Source organism: Microcaecilia unicolor, chromosome 6, assembly GCF_901765095.1.
Source record: "Microcaecilia unicolor chromosome 6, aMicUni1.1, whole genome shotgun sequence".
NCBI classification, from domain to species: domain Eukaryota; kingdom Metazoa; phylum Chordata; class Amphibia; order Gymnophiona; family Siphonopidae; genus Microcaecilia; species Microcaecilia unicolor.
In genome coordinates, this window is record NC_044036.1 from 128,062,117 (window position 1) to 128,068,420 (window position 6,304).

Consider the following 6,304-nt stretch of genomic DNA (forward strand, 5'->3'; position numbering starts at 1 on the left):
TTACATTGTGAATAGTTAAGGAAGGATATGACGTTGGGGAATTACTACGCTGATCGAATAATAGCAAGAGAGCGATGGGGTAGACAGTTTTTATCTGTGGGTAGATTGTTGAATGGGAGAGAGAGTACGGGGAAGTGGAGTACATGGGGTAATATCTTGAGGCATTGTTATGGTGTATATGGGATTTATATGTTTTGATCCTTGCGGTATGAATAAATGAATAAAGCAAAATTAAGATTTGAAATATTTATTACAGTCATATTAACATCTGAGGCATGGTGCTATTAAGGAGGTAATGCCTTTATGTACACAGCTTAGCCAAGTTCTAAATTGCTCCAGCACCAGCAGAGATGATTTATTGATCCTTCCATTCCTTTGGTGTAATTCTTCCAACAGGAGACAAATTCCAAGTAATTCCAGTCTGTTACAACATATGCCCAAATTGAAGTACAGAATGCTGCCCCAGAAACGAGGATCAGATTTCCATATTTATCATGGAAGTCATGCTCATTTTTGTGGTGGCTTTGCCTTGATGCAATCCGCTGAACACTTCGAGCAGTGAGCACGAGCGCCGACTTAGCCAGAGGAAACATGGTAGCCGCAGAAAACAGCACAACACCCGCTCCACCGATACCCTTGAGGCACTATATCAAGTATAGTAGTATTGTGTAGAGATTAATTAAGGGAAGAAAGAAGAAGGAAGGAATTTATTAGGGTATTTATAGAAGGTGGGCTTTCATAACTGAATGGGTTGGTGAAGTGGATTAGTGGGGCTGTAGGTTCTCATTGTAGGCCTTATTGAAGAAATATGTCTTCAGAGATTTGCGAAAGGTAATTGTTTCAATTGTTTTCAGATCTGGGGTAATGCATTCCATAACTGCGTGCTCATGTAAGAGAAGGTGGTGGCGTGCATCAGCTTGTATTTTAGTCCTTTACAGCTGGGGAAGTGTAGGATGAGAAATACTAATACTATGGTTAAACTTAACTTTCACCCTGTTATTCATTTAGAGCTTTTCTACTGTCCCCCAGACTTCCCGCTTCAGTCTGGGACAACATTTCTCAGACTATTGCAGAATTGTCTATTATCTTTCAGAGGTTATTATTTTAGGTAACTTTAATCTACATTTTGATGACTCTTTTAGTTCTAGAATTTCATTTTTTAAGTCATTCTTATCTGACTTGGATCTCTATCAAAGGATTACTGGACCTAAACACGTATTTGTCACATACATATTCAATCTTATTTTTAGAGTTAAATCATTTTTATTAGTTTTTAATAAAGAATATGAAAGACTACAATCATTATCCACAAAACAGAATACATCAGAAATTGTACAATAACAACAAAAATGGGATTCAGAAAAAAATCACAGTTATTCAGTTAGTTCAACATTGCTAATTCCAAAATAAAAATAATAATAAAAAAACAAGAAAAAATCAGCTTGATAAATAATAATAATAATAATTCTCTGCAAGTGAGATAAGTAGTTGGAAACAATATCTCTGAGACATTACTAAGATGATATCTTTAAAAAGACAGCAAGAGGTTGCCAAGTTTCTTTCTACAGAGTGTAAATTGTGTAACTTACTTGCCGATGCTTTTTCATATCTATAATATAATAAAACAGTTTCCACCAAAATGAGGCAATAAGTGTAGGAATATGTGAAAGACAAGTGCTGCATGCATTAACTGTCAACAATTCTATGAGCTATGATGTCATTGGATATAGTGTAATGTCTTGTGGGTGTGTCCGAGTCACTCTAGTTGCTCTGAGAGTGAGTCAGTCTGTGTCAGCATAAGATGGTGTTAGCAATCTCTCTTCAAACTGTATGATAACCAACTGACAGAATTTTTGTATTCAGTAGTTTTACCATGTCTACTGCAAGTATGATGTAAATAGTTATCTGAAGAAACTGTAAGTAAACATCATTTTTGTTTGGAAGTTAAAGAAGAGAGAGTAATTGAATCTTTTATTCAAGAGTCTGTGTGAAAGAGAGAGAGAGAGAGAAAAAAAATGGCAGTTAACACTTCTAAAGCTCTGCTGCGTATGGGCTAAATCTGCTGAAGTAAAAGTCTATTTTTCATTTCTCCTCATCATATTGGGTTATGGGCCCAGACCACTAAAATAAAAAAAAAAGAAAACATTAAGAAATTTTTTTTAATCTCTCCACACAAAAGACAAGATGGCAGCTGCACCATTACTATGTTCTCTCAAAGTGCCCCAACTGAATGAATATAACTATATTCAGTGGGAGATGAGATTTAAATGTATTATTGAAGCAAAGAAGCTAAATATATTTGGATCAAGTAAGAAATGCTGACAATTTTGAAGAATGGAATACTGCAGACTGTTATGTCAGAAGTATGCTATATGAAGCTCTGACAGAGAAACAGGCAATATTGATTGATGGAACAGACACCTCAAAAGAAATATTGCAAAAATTGAAAACCATGTATGGTACTTCATATACAAACAACAGCCTATATGGTTATCAGAAATAATTCAATTGAAGTTGAATGACAAGAAAAAATGTAATGATCATATAACACATTTAATGTCATTATTTAAGAAGCTAGAATTATCGGGTATACCTATCTGCGATGCTTTAAAGAGAGCTTTTATGTTTACATCTCTGTCTAAAAGTTTTGAAGTATTCAGGACAGTGAATGAAGCAATTGAGGGACAATCTTTTGAACAGGCTGTCTCTAAGCTTAGACAAGAATGTATTATAACAGAGGAGATCTGTTCACCAAGAGAGATTAACCAGAATGAAACATTTTTCTCAGCAATGCATAGTAGGAGGCGGAGCTAATGAAAAAAGCCTGCCCAGAAACAAGCTGATTTGCTATTCATGTGGTAAAGAGGGACATGTATCAAAATACTGTAACAAGAAAAACCACACCCCTTCTAGCTCATTTAAGCCAATGGAGAATAAGCATGGTCAAAGAAGAAATTATGACCATGACAACAGTAAGAATAAGAGCTGTATAATGACAGAAAAATATTTTAATAAATGAAGAACACTTCAGATAAAAATAGTTGGATATTAGATTCTGGCAGCACAAAACATATAACCAATAATAAAGAATTTTTCACAGATATGAGACCAGAAGATGGTAGTCTTCACACAGCAAATGCTGGCTCAACAATGATCAAAGCAAAAGGAAATGGACATTTAAAATGCATAGTATCAGATGGAGTCAAAAAAACTCTTGTAAAAGATGTCTTATATGTTCCACGAGTAGTTTGTAATATGCTCAGTGTATCAGCATTAGACAAGAAAGGTTTTTCAATTCATTTTGAAAATAGTAATGTACAATTTCTGATGGTAATGAAATTTATGCTGAAGGTTATATGAATAACAATGTCTATAAGTTAAATGTTACAGATGAATCATCATCTTATAAAAACAAAGAAGAATACAGAATGTAATCTTGAGACCTGGCATCGTCGAATGGGACACAGAGATCCAAAGGTGATCTTGGAGCTGCAAAGTAAGCAACTTGCAACAGGCATAAAAATAAGTGCCAGTAATGGTAAGATGGAAAAATGCATAGATTGTATTACTCAAAAGGGGGTAAGACCCTCATTTCCATCATATAAAGGAAAAAGAAGTAGTAAAATACTGGACTTGATACATAGTGACTTATGTGGACCATTTAATATTCCATCACTAGGGAATAACAAATATGCATTAATATTTGTGATGATTTCTCTAGATACTGTAGGCCTATCTATTAAAAGAACGAATCAAGTTGCTGATATGTTAAAGACGTTTGTAGCCTTGGTAAGCAATAAATTTGATAAAAACCAAAGATTCTACAGACTGACAACGGTGGTGAGTTTACTTCACAAACCATACAAACATTTCTAGAACAAGAAGGTATTCAGCACATAAAGACAGTTGCATATACACCAGAACAAATTCTGTAGCTGAAAGAAAGTTCAGATCGCTTGTAGAAATGACAAGATGTATGCTATCTGATAGTAATCTTCCAAAGAGATTATGGGGAGAAGCAATTCTCACAGCAGTATACCTACAGAACAGACTACCTACAAAAGGGACTGATCGCACCCCACATGAAATGTGGCATAGTAAAAACCAAATCCGTCACATATAAGAATATTTGGAAGTACAGCATATGCTCATGTGCCAAAACAGAAGAGACATAAGCTGGATTCCACAACAGAAAAAGGAATTCTAGTGGGCTATGATTCAGGTCACAAAGGTTATAGAATTCTGAATCTAAACACTGGATTTGTTGGTGTAAAACACATCACATTTGATTGATGAAAATAAAAAAATTGATAAAGACTGGAAAATTCCAAATGAACCTTATCATCCAGAATATGAAAAGAAACCAATAATCAATATCCCGGTGATAAACACTAACATACCAGAATTGTCTGATAATAATTTTTCTGATTCTAATGAGGAACAGGAAAATGAAATAGATACAGAAAGTGTTTATACTGAAGACAGTACCACTGATGAAGGGGAAATGATTGGAGATAGAATCTCGATCTCAGATGACACAGAGAGGTCAGACCAACAAAATGTCAGACGCTCATCCAGAGAAAATCGAGGTAATCCACCCCAAAGACTATCTTATTTAACAACTTCTGATGATGCACAAGAACCTTTAACTTGGGATGAAATTGATCAAATGTCTGAAAAAGAAGCAGAAGAATTGAAAAAAGCTGCAGAAGATGAAATCGACGCGTTGCATAAAAACAAAACATGGAACTTAACTGAATTACCCCATGGCAAAAAGGCCATAGGATGCAAGTGGGTTAAGTTGAAAAGAAATGCACAAGGACAAGTAGAAAGATATAAAGCCAGACTGGTAGCAAAAGTTATCTTCAAAAATATGGTGAAGATTATGATGAAGTATTTGCACCAGTAGTGAAACACACAACAATCAGAACTCTCCTAAGCTTAGCTGCATCAAAGAAAATGCAAGTGAAACACATAGATGTTAAAACAGCATTTCTTCATGGAGATATATCTGAAGACTTGTATATGAAACAACCAAAGGTTTCATAGATACAAATAACAGTCATTTAGTGTGTAAACTGAACAAAGGTTTATATGGTTTAAAGCAAAGTGCAAAATGCTGGAATGAGAAAATGCATGAAATGATAACTGATTTAGATTTTAAGCAAGGAGAAGCAGATAAATGCTTGTATACTACACAAAAGGAAGGTCATTGTGTGTACATTTTAGCATTTGTAGATGATTTGCTTATAGCAAGTGAAAGTGAAAAAGAGTATAAAGACATTGTAAAGTGTTTAAATCAGAATGTTGAAATAACTAAACTTGGAAATGTGTCATACTATTTAGGTATGAATATTGAAAAACAGAAAGATGGTTCTTATTTAATAAGTCAGAAACAAAAGATTAATGATCTTATTGAAAGTATGGGTATGCAGGAAGCACACTCAGTAGGTTCACCTATGACCACAGATTTTCAGAGGGATGAAACTGAAAGGGAACCATTACCAGATAACATTCTATACAGATCTGCAATAGGAAAACTTTTGTATCTAACTACCACTTACAGAGTTGATATAGCGAATGCTGTAGGAATTTTAAGTAGAAGAGTGAACAAGCCTACTAAGACTGACTGGACTGCTGTAAAAAGAGTGGTAAGATATTGACTGTAAATTGGTGATTCCGGTAAATAGTAATCAGAAATTGATTTGTTACTGTGATTCTGATTGGGCTGGAGATCATTCAGATTACAAATCCACAAGTGGGTATGTGTTTATGTGGAAAAGCATCTATTTCATGGGCAAGTCATAAACAAACCATTGTAAGTTTATCATCCACAGAAGCAGAATATGTTGCTGTGTCTGAAGCATGTCGTGAACTAATGTGGATAGAAAACTGTGTACAGATTTTGGTATAGAACAGCAGAGACCGATACAGATTTTTGAAGACAATCAAAGCTGTATAAGGTTGTCAATAAATGACAGGGTACAGTCTAGAACAAAACATATTGCAACAAAATTCCATAATGTCAGAGAATTGTCAAGGCAAGGAGTAATAAGTTTGCAATATAAACAAACTGACCAAATGATTGCTGATATCTTGACGAAACCGCTAGCTGTAAAAAATTTTTAAAATCTACGAGAAAAGCTAGGACTGTATGTATATAAATAAATATATAAGAATTGAATTGTTGGACAATAATGCATGTGAAGGGGTATGTAGGAATATGTGAAAGACAAGTGCTGCATGCATTAACTGTCACAATTCTATGAGCTATGATGTCATTGGATATAGTGTAATGTCTTGT

The 6,304-nt window shown here is 34.6% G+C and overlaps 1 pseudogene; it reads right to left on the bottom strand.

Annotated features, from left to right (window-relative positions):
* Window positions 1-231: 231 nt before the first annotated feature.
* LOC115472433 lies at window positions 232-640 on the bottom strand (annotated as a pseudogene).
* Between the last annotated feature and the right edge of the window lie 5,664 nt (window positions 641-6,304).